Source organism: Pan paniscus, chromosome 12 (genome assembly GCF_029289425.2).
Source record: "Pan paniscus chromosome 12, NHGRI_mPanPan1-v2.0_pri, whole genome shotgun sequence".
NCBI classification, from domain to species: Eukaryota; Metazoa; Chordata; class Mammalia; order Primates; family Hominidae; genus Pan; species Pan paniscus.
The window spans coordinates 14,662,895-14,681,628 of NC_073261.2; the positions used below are offsets into that span (position 1 = coordinate 14,662,895).

Sequence of the window (18,734 nt, forward strand, 5' to 3'; positions counted from 1 at the left end):
CTGCATTCCTGTCTGGGTGAAGAGGAGACGTGTTACGGCAGAGCAGGTGGGCAAGGCCAGGGCTACCCCAGGCCCATGTGGCCTCCTCCTTGCTTGGAAGGGGTGACTCTGAGCACAGGTAGACGCAGATGTGTGCAGAGAATGTGCTCTTCGGAGGAAGAACACTGATGAGCGAGCTCTGTACCAGCCCTTGCCACGTACAGCCCAGAGCCTAGAATGACATGGCCCTTCTCAGCAGTGATAACAGATGGTCTCAGCGCCTCACATTTGTATGAGTCTGTAACGTATCAAGTGCTCCAACTACTCAAGGTAGCGCAGAAGGGAAAACAGGCACAGGCCGGGGGGTTTTGGGTGATTACACAAATGGGCTTGGCCTCCTTACCCCACTGCAAACTGCTGAGGCGCAAGGGAGCTCCCAGCCCTCAGCCTGGACCCTGGGACAGTGCCACCTGAGCCCGAGGCTCTGAAGCACTGCGTGATGACAGTTCCCACCTGCAACTCAGCAGCCAGGGAATGAATGAGAGTTAGTTAGTTAGGGGTGGCAGGGGCCCCGGCCATCAGTGGGGCCTGCGCTGCCGCCTCCGCTGCACTGCCTGGCGCAGAGCCTCCAGCAGCTGCTCCTGGTTGTTGCAGACATTGTAATGTGTCAGGTGCAGCAGCTTGTCCACGTCCTCCTGGCTGTAGGTCACCTTCGTGTAGTGGTAGGGAGAGTCCGATGAAGACAGGTTCACCTCCCCAGCTGCCGCCTCCTCGGGTGGCCGCCAGACCCCTGTGGAGAGTGCAGCCTGGCATGGGGAACACGTTGTGGGGAAGACGGGTTTGGAGAGGCACAGGGGACGGAGGAGGTGTGGGGGACTGGGGCAGCAGGATGGGGAGGTGAACAGCAGCTCACCAGGGGCCGAGTACTCCCAGAAGGAGTCGCTGACCAGAGGAAAGTGCGGCACCACAGGGGCTCCGGGGCAGGTGGGGTGGGAGAAGGTGTGGCACTCCCGAGGCTGGAGCTGCTCTTCGGGGCTGGGCGAGATGGGCGGGAACGGGATCCCCTGCTCTTGGCAGAACCGGCCCAGGAGCTGCAACTGCTGCAGGGCAGGCAGAAGGGGCTTCAGAGGGACAGGGCCCCTGGCATCCTCAACACTGGGGCTGACGTAAGATGCACAGGACCTGGGGCTCAAATGCCAAAATGGTCTCCAGTGGGGCCTACGAAGCCAGTTGTTGGAAAAAACTCTCCACACCTGACAGGCCTCGGTGGCAGCTCCTCGGGCTAGACGGAGCCGGGTTACTCCCAGCATTCCAGTTCTGACACTGGGAGCCAAAGCAGACTCAGCAGGTGGGCCCAGAGGCCCAGGACCACACCTCGCAGGTCAGTAAAGGGGACCCAGATACCAGGAGAACCTCGCCAGCTTCCCAACTTCCGGAAAAGAATGAGCTCCTCTGGTGGCAAATTAAGATTCCAGTGTCCCAATCACAGCTCCTAAAGGAAGCTGAACCAGACACTGGACTCCAAAGCCCCTCTCTTCAGGGGACAGGGGCCACCCACCGCCTCCCTGGTGGGCTGCCCACCCTTCCCAACCTGGAAGGCTCCGTGGAGGTTGTAGTCCAATGACAGGATGAGGTCCATGTCCCGAGTGGGCTGCAGGAGGGGCAGGCAGCTGGTATTGATGAGGTAGCCAACATCCAGCAGGCACAGGTGGGGCTCCGAGGGTGTCAGCTGGTTGGGGAGCCCATCCAGAGTGGTAGCTGGAAGGTTGGGGAGAGCAGCAATTGTCACAGATACCAAGGGTACCAGATTCCTGCTGGAAGGAGAGACTCTGGCCTCTGGTCCCTGCTGAACCAACACCCCCACAGCCCTGCAGGTGGGCCCTGGGTCCCCAAGACAAGGAGAAAAAGACCCCTGTTCCAAGTAGTCCAGGCAATCAAGCTCAAAGCAGGAGAATGGGAGTGGACTGTGAGGGGTATCTGGACTGGGGACTCAAGGCTCAGGTGGCCATAGGAGGACTTTGGAGAGAAGCAAGTACCTTTCCATGTGGAGAAGTGAGGATGCTGAAAGTAGTCTTTGTGGAAATGGAGGCCACGCAGGAAATTATGTGTGGCCTGGGCCAGTGGACGCCACGGCAGAAGATTGGTGAAAAACTCAGCTATCCTGCCGGCTGTTGAGGGTGGTTCTTCTATCTTCAGAAGGGGGACCTGCTCCTTGTCTACACAGGCAAGGTAGGGAAATAGGGACTCCTGCACCTTTATCCCCACCTTGGTGGTGACCCTGGAGGGGGAAGAGGTGTGAACCCCCCGCCCCCTGGTGCAGCCCCAGCTGGCTGCCCCTTGGCACCCTTATGAAGGGGGTCGGAGCACTTACCCAGGTTGGCCTGGTTCCTGACCCAGCGGTCCCAGAACTGGCTGGGCTCTGAGGCCCAGTATAAGCTGTCCTGGAGGTTGGCTGCATACAGGTTGCTCCAGATACCTGAAAGAGCAGCCGTGAGGGAAGAGGGCCCCCGACTCTTGTCCCAACCCTACCCTTCCCCATGGCCAGTCCTGGCCCAGGAAACTCTTCTGACCGAGGCTGCCCTCTCACCCAGGACCCATTTTCCCTGCTCGGCCCAGCTTCCCCAGCCTGCCAGTGCCCCTCACCTTCTAAGAAGCAGATGCGGGACTCAGGAAGCCTCTTCATCAGCTGCCCCATAACTCGGAGCCAAAGAGCTCAGAGGGGATGAAGGCCCCGTACTTGGGGAAGCCGACCTCGTAGGGAGAGAACTCGCACCACCCTGTGAGGAGTCCACCCCTCAGCCTCGTGGTGCAGAGCCCTTAGGCACCCACACCCCCACCCCGACCCAGGGTTTTGCTTTAGGGCAGCTGAGGACCAGGAGGCCCAGGCCTTGTGGCCTGGGCTTTGTGCATAGGACCTAAGGCCCCTGCCTCCTTCCCAAAGGGCTGAGGGACCCCGGTAGGGTGCCAGTCTCCAGAAAGCAAGGGACCTGGCTCAGGAGAGGTGGGTGTGACATCTGCAATCTGCACACAGGCCCCGTCTCCCCTTATTCCACCAACTGCAAGGGCACAGGTCTCAGCTCTTGGGCCACTCACCCCCAAATTCAAGTGGTCAGGCTCTGCCCTTTGGTGTTGAGGGCACAGTAGATGGGCAGAGGGTTCTGGCCATGACTCAGGGCCTCCCGTTGATCTGAGAGCTTGTGATCATGGGGCTGGGGAAAGATGCGTAGAACCTAAACCCACAGCAGCCTGGGTGCCCAGGGCCTTTCCCACCCTGCTGTCCAGCACTGAGCCCCAGCTCCAGCCCTTGCCCTGGCTCTGCCCCCAGGCCGCAGCCCCCGCACCTCGTCATGCAGCAGCGCCTCGTTGATGAGGGCCCACAGGTTGGTGAAGCAGCTTGGGTAGCCCAAGCGGGCACGCTCGGCCAGCTCCTGCCGGTACCGCTGCAGCTGGCTGGGGGCCAGCACACCCAGCTTGTTCTTGGTCACCTGGGTCTTCAGCAACTCAGTGGGCCCTGCCAGGTCCTTCTGAGACCACTCTGTGTCCTCATAAAGGTTGGCCAAGGCCCTGGGAAAAGCCAAAGCCAGAGGGCTGTCACTGAAGGACCCCGTCTAGACCCCACGTGCCCCGGGCTTTCTAGGACAATGGCCTGGCAGGGACCTTCCCAGGGTCCCCTTGAGCACGTTTCTCCCTGGCACATTCATTCTCCCAGCCCTTCTAGTTTTCTCAGAGGCCTAGGAGAACCCTGGCACCAGCACCCCCTGCCACACAGGGTCCAGCATCAGCCTGCCCCCAGCTCACCAGGTGGAGCCCGAGGCCCCGGTGATGTAGGAGACGCAATCCAAGAGGCCCAGCTCCTTCAGGCCAGCCAGCTGCCCATACAGGGAAGTCATTGCCCGGATCCCACCACCAGTGGCCATAATAGCTACCACTGGGATCTGGAAAAGAAGAGAGCCAGGCCTGTAGAGGCCCTAGGGATGGGGAAGGCCAAGTCACAGGAAGAAGAGGTAGCAGGTCAAGTGGCCACCCAGCCCACAGCTAAGGCCTGATCACAGGTCTTGGGACCAGTTCTGAGTCAGCCCTGGGGGCCAGAAACAGCCTTTTGAGTGCCCAGCTCCTCCAGTCCTAAGGGCTCCAGGAAAAAATGGCCCAGGCAAGTTCTGAGCCTCATCTCCTTGCCCTCAGCCCCCGAGCCTGATGCTCACTTTCTGGAAGCCCCAGGGCCCGCCTCAAAATTTTCCCAAATTGCCATCACTCCCCCAGGAGATGGCCCAGGCTAATATGAACCTCCTGAAGCACCCTGGGCCAACAGGCCTCATACCAGATATCTGTCTCCCTCCTCAGACAGGCTAGGCTGAGAACCAAGAAACAGAGTAGGAAAGCCAGCCCCATGAGGTAGCTCCCATGTGGGCTCCAGGTGCCTCAAGCAACACTCTGCCTGTACCGAGTCCCTGCTAACACCAGGTGAGAGGAAGCAGGATGGGGACAGGCAGCTACGAGCTCTGGTCTAGATCGGGGACAAGCAGCTCCAGTGTTCAGCACCAGGAGCTAGGCCCAAGCAAGCCCGGGGACACCCCATCCAGCCCAGCCCCCAAACCTCATCCTCCTGCACGTCTCCATCCAGCTGCAGGGCCTGCCTCAAGGCCGCGGCCACCACCTGCTTCCTCCTGCTCAGGAAGGCCTGCTCCTCTGCACAGGGCCCGAAGCCCAGTCGCACGGCCAGCTCCCTCAGTCTGGCTGGGGAAGGAAGAGACTGTGAGACAGCTCTCAACCCTCCCCAGAGAATGGAAAGCCAGGTCTGCCTCACCTGTAATACCTACTGCCCTCCCTCTTCTCTCCAACCCTCAATGCCACTCCCGTGTCACAAGACTAAAGTTTGACACCTGGGGAGAGTGTGTCCATGTGGACATGCTTGGGAATGCAGCAAAGCAGACTGGCAGGACCCAGAATGCCGTGGCCGAAAGAGGCTGCTTGGGGTCCCAGGTGCAGACAGGCCCCCAGGCAGGCCCCATACCATAGATCCCCACCTCCAAGTCTCGTGTTCTGTCCCTTACCCACGGAGTTCAAAGCACTTTGGGAGGCTGAGGCAGGCATATAACTTGAGGCCAGGACCAGCCTGGCCAATGTGGGGAAACCCCGTCTCCACTAAAAATACAAAAATTAGTTGGGTGTGGTGGTGGGCACCCATAATCCCAGCTACTCGGGAGGCTGAGGCAGGAGAATCGCTTGAACCCCAGAGGCGGAGGTTGCAGTGAGCCAAGATCACGCCATTGCACTCCAGCCTGGGCGACAGAGAGAGACTCCGTCTCAAAAAAAAAAAAAAAAAAAAAAGGGCAGGGGGCGGGGCAGAAAAGGACCAATAATCCTGTGTCTGTGAGGTGAGAAGCCACTCTCTCAAGACAGAGGGCCAGGGTGGGCGACAACTCTACAAAGATCATTTAAGGTCCAGCCATAACAGCTTCCACCCAAAAGGGCGCAATTTCCCCTCTTCTCTCCCTTGGTTTTCCTGCCCTCTCTGCGCCCCAAACCATGTTACCATTTTCCATCCTCGCCTCCCTGCGTTTTCCAGCCAAACATTTATCAAGTGCTCCCCGGGTGCCTGGCACTGGGCCGGTCACTCACCCCTCTGACCATAGGTGCTAAGACTCCTCCCAGTACTCCTCCCGGTACTTCGTGCCCCCCCCCGAGCGCAAGCCTGAGCCCCTTCAGAGAGCATGAGGATGAGGGGCGGCTGTTTCTCCCCCTCACTCCTCCAGGCCTCCTCCAGCCCCGCGCCCTGGTTGTTTTCCAGGGCCTTGCCCAGTCCCCAGCCAGGCCTCTCACCCTGCTTCTTTTTTCAGCTCCACTCTCATCAGGGGCTCATGAAAACCGTGAAGGCCCCAGTCACAAAAGGTCGGCCACCTCCACCCAGCTCTGGTCCTCTTACCCTGATCCCCGGCGCACCACCCCCGCCCCGCCACTGTCTCCACAGGCGCCAGGCCTGAAGCAGGGATGCTCAGAGGACACTCCCCAAAGAGCCTGGCCCCAGCACCTGCTCAGGGTGTGACCCACGGAGAAGCGGGAAGCAGGCCCCTCCCTTTGTGGCCTGGGTCCCAGCCCCATCCAGGCACCTTGCTTCCTTCCCTGGGAGGCCAGTTCCTGGGACGTGGGGAAGACAAGCCTCACCACTTGACCAGAGGGCAGGGCACTCAGGGGCACCTTTAGTTGCTCCTCGGGGGCATCCTGCAGGGGACAAAGAATGGAGACCTAAGAATCTTTACGCTTCCACTCCTAGCAAAGACCTCACCAAACTCCCGCCGGCAGCCATAGAGGTCTGGGAGGGATGGGAAGGGGAGGCCAGCATGGGCCCACACATGCTGCCAGGGTGCCCACTCTGCCAGGTGGAGCAGAGGTCAGACTGGGAGGAGGTGCAGAGGGAGGGAGGAAGTTCTGGGGGCCCCACCTCGAGGGAGCGAGGCACACTACCTGCAGGTGAATACTCAGTTCCTGCTCCCAGCAGGCTGGGCAGTGGAAGCGGAAGGTGCCAGTGCCCACAGAGGCCTCCTGTGGACCCTCACAGGACCCAGGAACCACAAGCTGAACTCTGTGCTCTGAGGCTGGAAACAGGAACCAGAGCAGAGAGGCTGGGGACGGTATCTCTGCCCACAGAACCCATCTTGCTGCGTGGCCTGGAGGGCACCTCCCTCTCCCCGCTGAAATGGTCTGGTGGAGATGGATCCCCCACCACGGTCCCCCGAGAAGGCCTAAGGGGAAAGCTCAGGCCCCAGGGAGAATTGTCCAATGCTTAAAGGGGGAAGACAAGAGCTGAGAGCCAGGGGCTGTCCCAGTGGGTTGGGGACTCACACTTCTGGTCTCCTGTCTCCTCCAGTTGAACATGCAAGCAGGAGAGCTCCCAGGCCTGAGTCATGAACACAGCCCCTCAGACACTAACCCCACCCCCCATTCAGGGACCCCACCCTCGCAGCACCCTGGCTGCTGCTGGTCTGCACTTCATTACCTGGGCCCTTGAGATTGTATTCCCTTAACAAACTGAAATCCCAGGGTCCCCAGGCTGAGGCAGCGGTGGGCCTGTACCTCAAGTCGCTGGCATGAGGGAGTCCCGGGGACCCCAGACCGCCTCCCAGAGCACTGGGACACTCACCACCAGAACGCCATTGCTGACGAGCCACTCGCCACGGTCAGCCCTGGAAAGAGCCCCCAGAGCCCCCTTAGCAGGAGTCCAGGTTCCCACCCCACAGAGACCTGGGCATCCCCCAGGCACTAGTGCTGTCCTTCCCACACGGCACTCCCACCCAAACTGCCCCAGGCCCCTGACTCACAGACTCTGCAGGCAAAATTCAACTTCCAGGCGCCCCTCACCCTGGGAAGAGAGCCAGAAGTAAGTTAGAAAGGGTCAGAAGGAGTGCACATATGTCAGTGAGTATGAGAGACATGCGTGTGTGTGCATGTGTGCGCGTGGAGATTTCAACCCAGACACCAGCTAGGGCTGCCGTGGAAACACCGCCTTGCCTGAGGGCTCAGTGAGAAGCTCTCGCGCCGGAACTCCCCAGCCCGCAGAGTCCCCGCATCAAACAGTACTGACAACACAGGGTCATCTCCGGTCACCAGGTCCCGGTCAAAGACTTTCAGTTCCATGACATTCTGGAGGGGAAAAGAGTGACAGGGCTGCAGGAGGGAGGGGACAGAAACGTGAGCAGGGCAGCGGCAGTGGCTGGCGAGGATGTGGGTAGAGGCAGCGCTGATGCCTGGCCCACCTTGAGCTGCCTGTGGATCCTGAAGTGAAAGCTCTGGTTCCAGACAGGGCTACTGCTGTTCTTGACCGTGCGTGTCTGGAGCCTGTGGCTGCAGGCCGTGGGCAGCCAGAGAGTCACGTAGCAGTCAGAGGGGGTCACTGCGGGAAGGAACAAGTGCCCAGCGGTGGACAAGAGCCCTTCCCAGCCGCCCAGACCCACTTCCTTCCATCACCTAGAGCCTCATGTGGGTTAAGACTGAGGGGGAGGGGAAGTGGGGGCCAGAGGCAGAGCCCCAGCTGCCACCTTCCACCCAGAAGCTCCTCTCAGCTCCCTCCTCTAGGCCCTGCCCACTGGCCCACCCGCCTCCACCAAATCCAGCCACAGCACCCTCCTCCTCAGCACCCTCCTCCTCCCTCAGCCCAGCACAGGGGCCAGGGCAGTGCGCACTCACCTAGGTCCTCAGAGGGTAGGCGATGGGCCTGCAGGACACGAACCGTGAGCAGGCAGGTCCTGGACACCTCTGCCTGCAGAGGTGGGAGAGGGGAGACCTGCTACGGGCTGATGAAGCCAAGGGTGACAGGGGCCACAAAGGAGGCTGGAGCAGTGCCTCAAGGCCTAATCCTGAACCCCAGGCCCATCCTCCATCTCATCAGAATCCTGAATCAACAAGAGGAGACATGATATCTCCATCATGACGCCTGCCAGCACTTACACAATGCTCTGCGCCGGCTCTGGGCCAAGGGCTTTGCATACATTAACTCATTTATCGCACAACCACCTCATGCACAGATACTATTTACGATGGCCCACTCCACAAGGAAACTGAGGCACAGAGAAGCAGTCACTTGCCTGAGGTCCACAATTGGGGTTGGAGCCCGGGCAGGCTGGCTCCAGATTTATGCCTCACACAGACCTGCTTCCACCTTCTCGGGCTAGTATCCTTTAGGCTCTCCACCCCACATCCCCAGCCCACACCCCAGCTAAGCAGCTTTCCGGCTGGTCTTGGGTGGCAGGGGACATAAGCTATCGAGGGAGGGGAAGTAGCACATCAGGGCCTTGGGCCCCAGGCTGAGCTGCTCTCGTACCCTCCCTCCACCCCGGTCAGAAGAGCATCCTGGAAATGGGCTCTCTCCTGGGCAGGGGAGGCGGCTCCTAGCTCAGACCCCTCACAGGCTGTCATGTCCTCCAGGTCCTGCCAGGTCAGGCTGAAGATGGTCCCCTGGTAGCTCCCTCCAAACCCATGCCCCTGGTTCTGGGAATGCAGCCTGGCAGGCGCACCGGGACCAGGGAAGCCTGTGCCAACTGCTTCCTTTCGGCCTTCCACCTGCCTCCGCAAGGACCCTAACAGGTCAAGTCCAGGGAGCAACCAGGTCCAGGGCAGTGCTGGAGGGCCTCATCCACCAGGGTCAGCCCAGGGCCCTCACACTCCAGGCAACTGAGTCAGAGGAGCATGGAGGAGCCACTTGCTTCCAGGGCCTCAGGGCGGCAGCTGGGAGCCTCTGAGTCTCCAGGGCCCAAATCTATGGTGCCAGGGAGCTCTGCCAGGAGCCCGTTCCCAGGACAGAAAACACTCAGGACGGATCCCTCATCCCCAAGCCTCCTTCTCCCCTGGCTTCTGCCCACTACCCTGGTCTTGTGGTCAATAAACTCCCCTCCCTACCCCTGGAGAAGACCACAGCTCCCATAAGAAACATATTAACTAGGCCCCAGGTAGAGACCAGGGGTCCCAGTAGGGACCCAGGGCCCTGCCAGGCCTTACCACAGCCATGAGACTGAGTCCTCAGGAGCAGGAATGATGGGGCAGTGGCCACAGGATCAAGGACTGTCAGCTTTCTAACCCAGAGCCAGGGATGTGATGTCCCAATTGGTCCCAAGTCCCTCCTACCCGCCGCCTCTGCTCCACCTAAGCTCCACACCCACTCCTGAACCAGCCACCTGTCCAGGAAATGAGGTACCCTAAGCCTATACTAGAGCTCCTGATACCTCTGTGGCACTCGCCAGCCTTTACCAGCTGGGCCTGCCCCACCCAGCCCTGCAATCCCAGCCTGGAGAGCTTGCTGCCAGGGGCTGAGCAGAAGGAAAGCAGGGGTGAGTCCCAGAACAGCAGCCAAGGGAAGAGTGGAGTTCCCTGTCACAGGCCTTTCGCAACTCTGGCACCTGTTGGACAGGAATGCCCAGTCTTGATGGCAGGGCTCCACCAATCTGAGATGAACACCCGGGCCCCCTCACGACAGGCAGGGGAGTGGCTGTCACATAAAACAGCCCTTCAAAGCTAGGGGCTGAGTGGCCAGGGATGAGGCCTGTGGGTTGGCACTCAGGGGCAGGGGGTTCTTCTGCCTCCAGGGCATGGTTTGTTGGGGGGTCAGCGTGTGGAAACCAACTCTTTCCTCAGAGGGACAGCCCCAGGAGAGGCGGGGGCTTCCGTCCCTTCCTGCCTGTGCCTGTTATGGGAGAAACAGGGGTTATCCCCAGGGCACCAGGTCCCACCTGCTGCCCCTGAACTGGGGGAGGACAGTAACCAGAGGAGAGCTAGGAATAGCTCTCAAGGTCCTGGGCCAAAGAGGTCCGGACCAGAGAGCTACAAGACTCAGGTCTGCTTGCTTGTCCCAGGGAGGGGCTGCGGTGGCTCTCATGGACAGCGGGACTTGGGCAGCGGACGGCTCTTTGGGCCCAGGCTGGGATCCAGCCCTCACCCCCAGTGAAGGTCACCCTGAAGTTTTTACCTGAACCTTCAGGCCCTCCTTAGACCACAGAAGGCAACTTCAAGAGGGAGGATCAGAACATACGACTCATAAGCCAGGCGCAGTGGCTCACACCTGTAATCCCAGCACTTTTGGGAGGCCGAGGCAGGTGGATCACGAGGTCAGGAGATCAAGACCATACTGGCTAACACGGTGAAACCCCGTCTCTCCTAAAAATACAAAAAAATTAGCCGGGCATGGTGGCACGCACCTGTAGTCCCAGCTACTTGGGAGGCTGAGGCAGAATAGTGTGAACCTGGGAGGCGGAGCTTGCCGTGAGCTGACATCACACCACTGCACTCCAGCCTGGGTGACAGAGCGAGACCCCATCTTAAAAAAAAAAAAAAAAAAAGGACGTACGACTCACAGCTACCTTTTATTCAACATGTCCTGTGTGCCAGCTCCATGCTGGTCCTCATAGACATCATCTCCAAGCCCACAACAGCCCCGTGAGGTACAGCCATTATTATCTCTTTACTGACAGGACACCAATGCCCGAGACGCAGTGACTCGCCCAACATCACAGCGCTGGGGAGAGGTGCCGCTGCACCTGATCCCCACTCTGCTCACCTGTGTGGCAACTTCCTGAGAACCCTCACCCAGACCTGCCTGGCACCTTGAGTCCTTATAACCACATTCCAAGATCCTCCACAGCTGATCTCAAGCCATGCTGGACCCGGGGCCAGCAGCCAGCATGCACACTCCAGGCTCTCTCGAGAATTGACCCGGCCAGGGAGGGGCTGGCCCCATCCCCCGAGGCGTGCTTGGTCGTGTTCACCAGCGCTCCATCAGTCAAGGCCTGAAGCCTTGGTGAGGGAGTCGAGCAGCTGGAAGTAACTATACTTGAGGTCATATTCCATGTCATACCAGAAATTCACTGTGGGAAGAACGGGGATCTGAGCATGAAGATCCCTCTTCTGACCCAGAGCCTCCCAAGCCTCCCCCCAGAGGCCCTGCTGGACCTTGGCAGGGCCTGTCCCCAGGCGGCCTGGGCAACTCCTCACCTGCGATGCAGCCCTGGGACTGCTGGACGTGGTGGAACCACAGAGCCGGCAGATAGAGCATCTCACCGGCCCGCACCGTGCAGCGAAGGGCCTGGGCCTGACTGTAACTAGGGTACCGTGCTAGGTCTGGCGCCAAGGGGTCCAGTGGGATCCAGGGCACCTGGGAACACATCAGATGCCAGGGAGCAGCCCCCCAGACCCCCCAGGACTTCAGGCTCTGTCCCTTCCAAAGGTCAACACCACAGGCCCTGCTTGGCTCAGCACTGAAAGGCCTCAGACTTAGGGACTTTTCAGAGCAAGGTGCCACCTCCCCAGATCTTTTGCGCCTGCTCTTCAGAGCCAGGCTTCTGCCCTTCTCCCTCCCTAGAGCCCAAGAACAGGACAGACACCTTCTCCATGGCCTCTTCATCCACCACCTTAAAGGTGCCCTCTTCAGTTGGCTGGTAGGTTGCCGGCGTGTACAGCTCTGGAGCCCAAGGGAGAAGGGTGTGGGGGAATTGCAAACAGCCTGGAACTTGCCAGACCCTCCTCTACCCCAGCCAGCCCTGGGCAGGGGCAAGGGGATCAGGGGCCCTGGTGCACTGGGGATGCCACAGCCACACCTCAGGCCTGGGAACTGGCCTCCCAGGCTCTTGCTGCCTCCCTCCCCCTTGGGCCAGCTGTTCCCCAGCCCCTCCCTGCAGGCCACATCCCCTACCATAGGGGATGAAGGGCCGGTCGCTGGGCGGATGGAACAGGAAATGCTTCTCTCCTGAGACCACGCAGTAGAGGTTCTCATAGTGGTCCTTGTGCACTGCCAACAGAAAGAAGGCCCGGGGGCAGGGTATGGAGGGCAGGGGCACGGGAGGAGGCAAACCATCATGCTGAGAGCCCTGCACCCCAAGACGGCCTATGACAAAAGAGAAGCACGCACAGAGCCAGTGGGCTGGAGATGCCAGGTGTTCTGATGGGCATTCTGGAACTCTGCCTACCAGGGACCTGATGCTCACCAGGCCCTGGACTCCTCTTCAACATGAGGGGAAGTTCTCCTACACTTACCCCCTGGCCCAGCGGGCCTTCAGGGAGGTTTCTTTGGGTCTAGAAGAAACAATGCACCCGCCCCCAATGCCATGGGTCCATTCCCCGACCTCAGCTGTCAGGGGAAACCCTCTGTGGTGCCCGAGTCCTAGAAGCCAAAAGAAATCTTAGAGAACAGCCCAACCTCCACCCAGGGCCATCCCTCCACTCCTGGCCTCGTCTTCCCTCCCTCTGCCCCAACCTGCTCCTTCCCCACCTTTGTATTCCCCTTACACCTACAAGAAGTCACCGCAGCCGCCTCCCCCAGCCAGAAGTTCACAGCATTGGGCATCTTTCCTGCAGGGCAGAAGGCAGAGAGCAAGTTAGGAAGGCCAGGCTGGGGAAAGCTGCCATCCAGTGATGCCAGAGCCAAAACCTGGGTGAGCACAGAAGAATCCCAAGAAAGGGGTCAGGGAGAAGAGGCAGAGGTTGGGAAATCTTGGGGAAGGGGTCCTCCCTCCCTGGGGCAGAAGGAAGGACAACAATCTTTGGCAGTTCATCTATGATTAAGTCAAGGCCTGGGAATGTATTTAGTGAGCTGCACCAGATGCTGACAGGACCAAGCCCATAGGCCAGGTCATCACCTAAGGGAAAACAGGCTGACCCCCCTCCTTCCCATATCTTCCCTGTCCAGGGCCAGGACCACCCCACCTCCACTCACCCAGGGCTTCGGAGGCCCAGGGCACATGGGATTCCAGATCAGGCAGCAGCTGGGGCAGCTCGGTGGGCAGGTTGGAGCACTGCTTCTGCACATAGAGGACTCCAGGGTGCTGGGCCCGGCCCTCCGGCACATCCAGCATGAAGCTCAGGGGCAGGCGGCGCTCAGCTGGCATCATGAAGTGATCCCCTCTCACGGCATCCGCGTAACCATCTGGGGTCACGGCCACACTCACCTCTGTGGAGCCCACTGTGGCTCTAGAGGAATGGACACTCAGCCCATGCCCAGATGCCAGTAATCACTGCTCACACCTGACCCCAGGGCAGCTCCCACCTGAAATAGGGGAGGGACCACTTCTGGAGGGCCGGCCAGTGCTGCAGAGTGTTGCGGATGATGCACGGCCTGTTGGGGCAGACCCAGTCCCGGCAGAAGTGGAGCGGAGTTGGGGGTTTGTCCAGGTAGGGCACAGCAAGAGGCACGCAGAGCTCTGAGAGAAAGAAGAAGACAGGGGATGGAAGGGCTGATGTCTGCAGCACCCAGTCCCTGCCCAAGAGATGCCATCCCTGGAAAGGCCGCGCTGTGTCACTGGGAAATGCTCGTTGGTGACCAAAGGACCCTGGACAACCAGTAATAGAAAGATGAGGACGGAAAAATGAAAGCAGAAAGCATCACACACACACACCCGCATGGGCCCCGACCATCCACGGGGCCAGAGGCTGCTACCCAGCCCATAAGCCAAATCCCCTGTGGGGCTGTGTCTGCACAGTGGACCCTATGCCTTCCCACCCTGGAGAGGCCAGCCTCCTAGCATCTACCAGGAAAGGCCACCATGGAAGTGGCATTGGGAGCTCCAGAATGAGTAAGGCTGAGGCCCCATGGCCACGGGCTATTCTGGGTGTTGTGTGGCTCTGGGAAGCCCCCTTTAACAGTGACATTTACTGAGCACCAGGAATGTGCTCAGAACTTGGCTTGGCTAATCTGGGGCTATCAGGGATGACACAATCATCATCTTAAGAAATTTACAACCTTCTTACCCAGGAAGACAAACTACCAGATGACACCAATGGAGGAAAAGGAAGGGCTCGGCTATGGTTTGGGTCCTGCTGAACAGCATCACCATCTCCAGACACCCAGGGCCACCACGTACACTTCGGCAGGCTGCGTGGTGTGCCGCCTGCGCAGGGGTCTACAGTGGCCCTGTGTCACCTCTAATCAAAATCTTTTTGACTCAGCTTTCTCCTTCACTCCCGTCATCCTACTGGTTGGCTCTGAGTCCTGTTGATTCTGTCTCCTATGTCTCTCAAACCCACCGTCTCCTCTCCTCCACTGGCATCCACATTCCAGCTACCTCCTTTGGGTCCTCACTCAAATATCACATTGATAAGACTTCCTTCTCCGACTATACTTTCTAAATTTATAATCTGTCCCCCTGCCGCAAATCTTTATATTCCTTTCCGTATTTTTTCTCGTTAGCATTCATCACCATCTGACATGCTATATATTTTAGGGCTAGACGTGGTGGCTCATGTTTGTAATCCCAGCACTTTGGGAGGCAGAGGCAGGAGGATTGCTGAGGCCGGGAGGTCAAGACCAGCCTTGGCAACGTAGGGAGACCCCATCTCCACAAAAAAATTAAAAATTAACTGGACATGGTGGCATGCACCTATACTCCTAGCTACACTAGAGGCTGAAGCCAGAGGATCACTTGAGTCCAAGAGGTAGAGGCTGCAATGAGCTATCATCATGCCACTGCACTCCAGCCTGGGTGACAGAGCAAGACTTTATCTCAAAAAAAAAAAAAAAAAATGAGTGTGGGGTTTGGCCACTGCACACAGCTAGGCATGTGGGCTGCGGTGGGGCAGGCAGCTTCAGGTGCCAACACAGGTGCTGGTTTCCTGCAAGGCTGCAGCTAGACCAGGTGTACCATAAGCAGCTTCCACAGCTGACACTGGGAAGCATGGTGGTGCCTGGAAGCTTGCAGATACCAGGAACCGCAGAGCCCTAAAGAGGGTGTCAGAACCCCAGCTTGGGGAGCTCCTGGGTCTGGACTCCCCAAAGGGCCGCAGCTCTTCTTTCCTTCTGGTCACCCACAATGTGGCCAGCAAGACGCATGGTTCAGCCCTCTTCATGTTACAGCTCTTTTCGCCCTGCCACTCAGCAGGTCCCAATTCTTGTCCTGCATCCAGGAAGAATGAGGTACACACAGACAAGCAGAGGGTAAACAAGACAAAGAGGAGCTTTACTGAGCCATAGAATAGCTCAGAGGAGACCCACAGTGGGCAGCTCCTCCCCGCAGCTGGTCGTCCCATCGTCTCTTCTGGTCTGGCTGAGTCAGGGGCTTTTTATGGGTCTCACAGGGGAGGACGTACATGCCTATTGGTCCATGGGCAGCCACGGGTGGGCCGGAAAAAGCACCAAAAGTTCCCATTCCGGTCCATGGAACCGGCAGCCCAGCCCCCAGGCTTCAGGCCTTCCCTGGCTTGAAGGTCGGGCTTCACCGGGACCCGCCACCTTCCACCCAGGAACCTGTCTGCCTCTTGCCACCATTCACGGCACCCAAGCTGTTTGTGCCAAGGGGTGCCTGCAGGCCAGCACTGAGCTGCCCTCAGCCCCTCTTGGCCTCCCTCCCATGCTCGTTGGCACCCAAAGGCCAGAGGGGGCCAAGGAGGCAGGGGGCTGGTGTGTCAGCACTGCAATAGCACCCAGGCTCGGCCTCAACTTTGCTCCATGATCTGAGCAGGTGCTGACAGTGAGGAGAAGCCAGACAGCAGGATCAGGCACTTCCAAGCCTGCGGCAGCAGGAAGGGGCCTTCCTGGGTCCCCAAAAGTGCAGACATGCCTGGGTCCACAGCTGCAGCTTGGGAGGCTGCAGCTGCATCTAGGAGAGTGGGGCTCCTGCCTGCTCCTGGCTCCCAAGAGCACAGGGGTGCCTGAGTTGCAGTCCTGGCTTGGGTGGCTGTAATTGCGCCTAGGGAGTTCCCACTCTACCAACTTGGAAGGGGTGGGGCTCCCATTGTCCCCAGTTCCCGCCAGCTCTGTGGAACATGTGGCCCCAGCTGCCTCTCCTCTTCGCATTTTCCCCACAGCGGTGGAGGGCAAGGTGCATATGGCATGGCAGCTCTGACCACCCCAAGCAAATGAGCCTAGTAGTCCTGTGTTCCGGAAACAGTGAAGAAGCCAGTTTGCAGGAGCAGGGTCTTTGTGCACATGTGTGAGTATTTTTGTACTCACAAGTACAAGTCCCTACAAGTCCCAGTTGCACCTTTGGCAGGGTGCTTGCAGGCTTCTGGGATGTGGCAGGGAGCGAGGTTCAGGCTGCAGCAGAGGGTCTGGGCTTAGGAGCAGGTCCTGCCCAGCCATGTGAGGGTGGGGGTGGTGCAGTCGGCTGCCTCGGGGATGCAGGGAACAGGGGACTCACTACCACCACTGCTGCTCCCAGAGCCACTTCTGCTGCCCGACTTGTGCCTCCCCACTGCAGCCAGCATGATGACAGCATCTGCTTCAAACTGCCCGCCACTGTCATCAAAACTACTGGACTCAATCCTCTTGCCTCAGGAGGTGGGACTACAGGCACATGCCACCACACGATGGTGTCTCACTATGTTGCCCACGCTGGTCTTGAACTCCTGGCCTCAAGAGATGCCTCCCACCTTGGTCTCCTGAAGTGCTAGGATTACAGGCGTGAGTCCTGCACACAGCCTGGGATTCTGAAAATGCATGGAAACTGCCATTTTTTCACCCTTTGGACTTCTGCAATTAGGGATTTGTTTTACTTGCTCACCATTTCCTTTAGAGAATGGCTGCTTTCCTCTCCTGGGGCTTCCAAGTGAGAAAATTTCAAAAGGGATCCAAACAATTGCTTTGACCCCATAACTCTGCTAAGAATTTAATAAGGCCGGGAGCAGTGGCTTATGTGTTCCATGGCGTTCCAAAACTTTGGAATGCTGAGGTGGAAGGATTGTTTGAGGAATCTGAGACCAGCCTTGTCTCTACTAAAATTCAAAAAAATTATCCAGGCGTGGTGGCACATGCCTGTAGTCTCAGCTACTCCCAGGTGCTGAAGCAGGAGGATCTCTTGAACCTGGGAGGTCGAGGTGCAGCGAGCTATGATTGTGCCACTGCACTCCAGCCTGTGTGACATAGTAAGACCCTGTCTCAAAAAATATAAAGAATTTAACCAACAAACATACTCACACATGTGCAGAAAACGCTGCTCCTGCAGACTGGCTTCTTCACTGTTTCCTAAACACAACAGGCACACTCCCACAGAGGGCTTTGCCTGCACTTACCTTCTAACCTACTTCTTCTACTCTACAATGTACTCATTCAGTACACCTGTGGTTAATTGTCCACCTTCTCACTTAGAATGTAACAGGACATAGACTGTAAAAGACAGATTTGTTTTGTTCAGTGATGTATCTCAAACACACTGAACAGAGCCTGGCACACAGAGATGCTGAATAAGAATTTGTTAAATCAATCCTCAAAGTATTCGTTGCAGCATTATTGAAAACAACGGATTGGACATGACCTAAATGACTAAGTGAATACAGCACTAGCACACAGACGTGAAAAAGACTGAGGTAGAGGAATGTGAAATGATCTCCAAGATACACGGTGCAGAAGAGTGTGTTTAGCAGGCTACTATTTGTACAAAAAAAGGGTAAAAAGTCGTGTGTGCACGGATATAAACAATCTTTCTGTAAGAATGCAAACTGGGGCTGGGAGGGAACCTCGCTTCATTTACATTGCGTACCATTGTATATTACATACCCATCACATACACATGAGCCTGTGTTGCTGTTCAGTGGTAAGAAATCATTTAAAAATAGAAAAAAGAAGGAAGGAGGGAAGAGAGAAAGAAAGAAAAGGAATAAAAACCAAGCAGGGGAAGAGCCAGGGACCATTTGGTCAGCCTGCAATCCTCCCGAAGTGCGACAAGGGAGTTGAGGTCGGAGGCGGCGCACGTGGGGGAGGAATCCGACCACCACCTGTGTGCCTTCGATGAGCTTTCAACAAGGGCAACAGCAAGCTGCTCAAGACTGTAGGAAACACAGGGCTTCGCCGCGACCACGGTCAAGACGGCACCGGGCCTTGGGAATAACGTGAACAGAATCACCCAGGAAGCCGCGGGAGCGCGCGAACACGGGAGAAGGGAAGCAGGTTGCCACAGAAGAGCAACCCGAGCGGGGCCTCGGGGCAGTCGCACACACGAGGTTCCGAGCCCCCGGTGTCAGCGGCATCCCAGGGCCCCTCCCGTGTTCGGAAATCGCCGCAGCCTGTGGGAGAGCCACTCACCCCTCGCAGCGGCCAGGAATTCTCGTAACTCGCTCCGCGCGGCTTCCAAAGCCGCCTCCGCCATGGCTGCGTCAGCGCCGGCTGAGACCCCGCCTTTCCCCGACGCCCCGCCGCAGGCCACACCCCCAGCACTCGCCCCGCCCTTCCAGAGGCACCCGCCGCAGGCCACACCCCCAGCACTCGCCCCGCCCTCCCCGGAGTCCCCGCCGCAGGCCACACCCCCAGCACTCGCCCCGCCCTCCCCGCCGCAGGCCACACCCCCAGACCC

General features: G+C 58.5%; 1 pseudogene; it reads right to left on the minus strand.

Moving 5' to 3' along the window:
* Window positions 1-261: 261 nt before the first annotated feature.
* On the minus strand, window positions 262-18,590 carry LOC117978193 (cytosolic phospholipase A2 beta-like; annotated as a pseudogene).
* Between the last annotated feature and the right edge of the window lie 144 nt (window positions 18,591-18,734).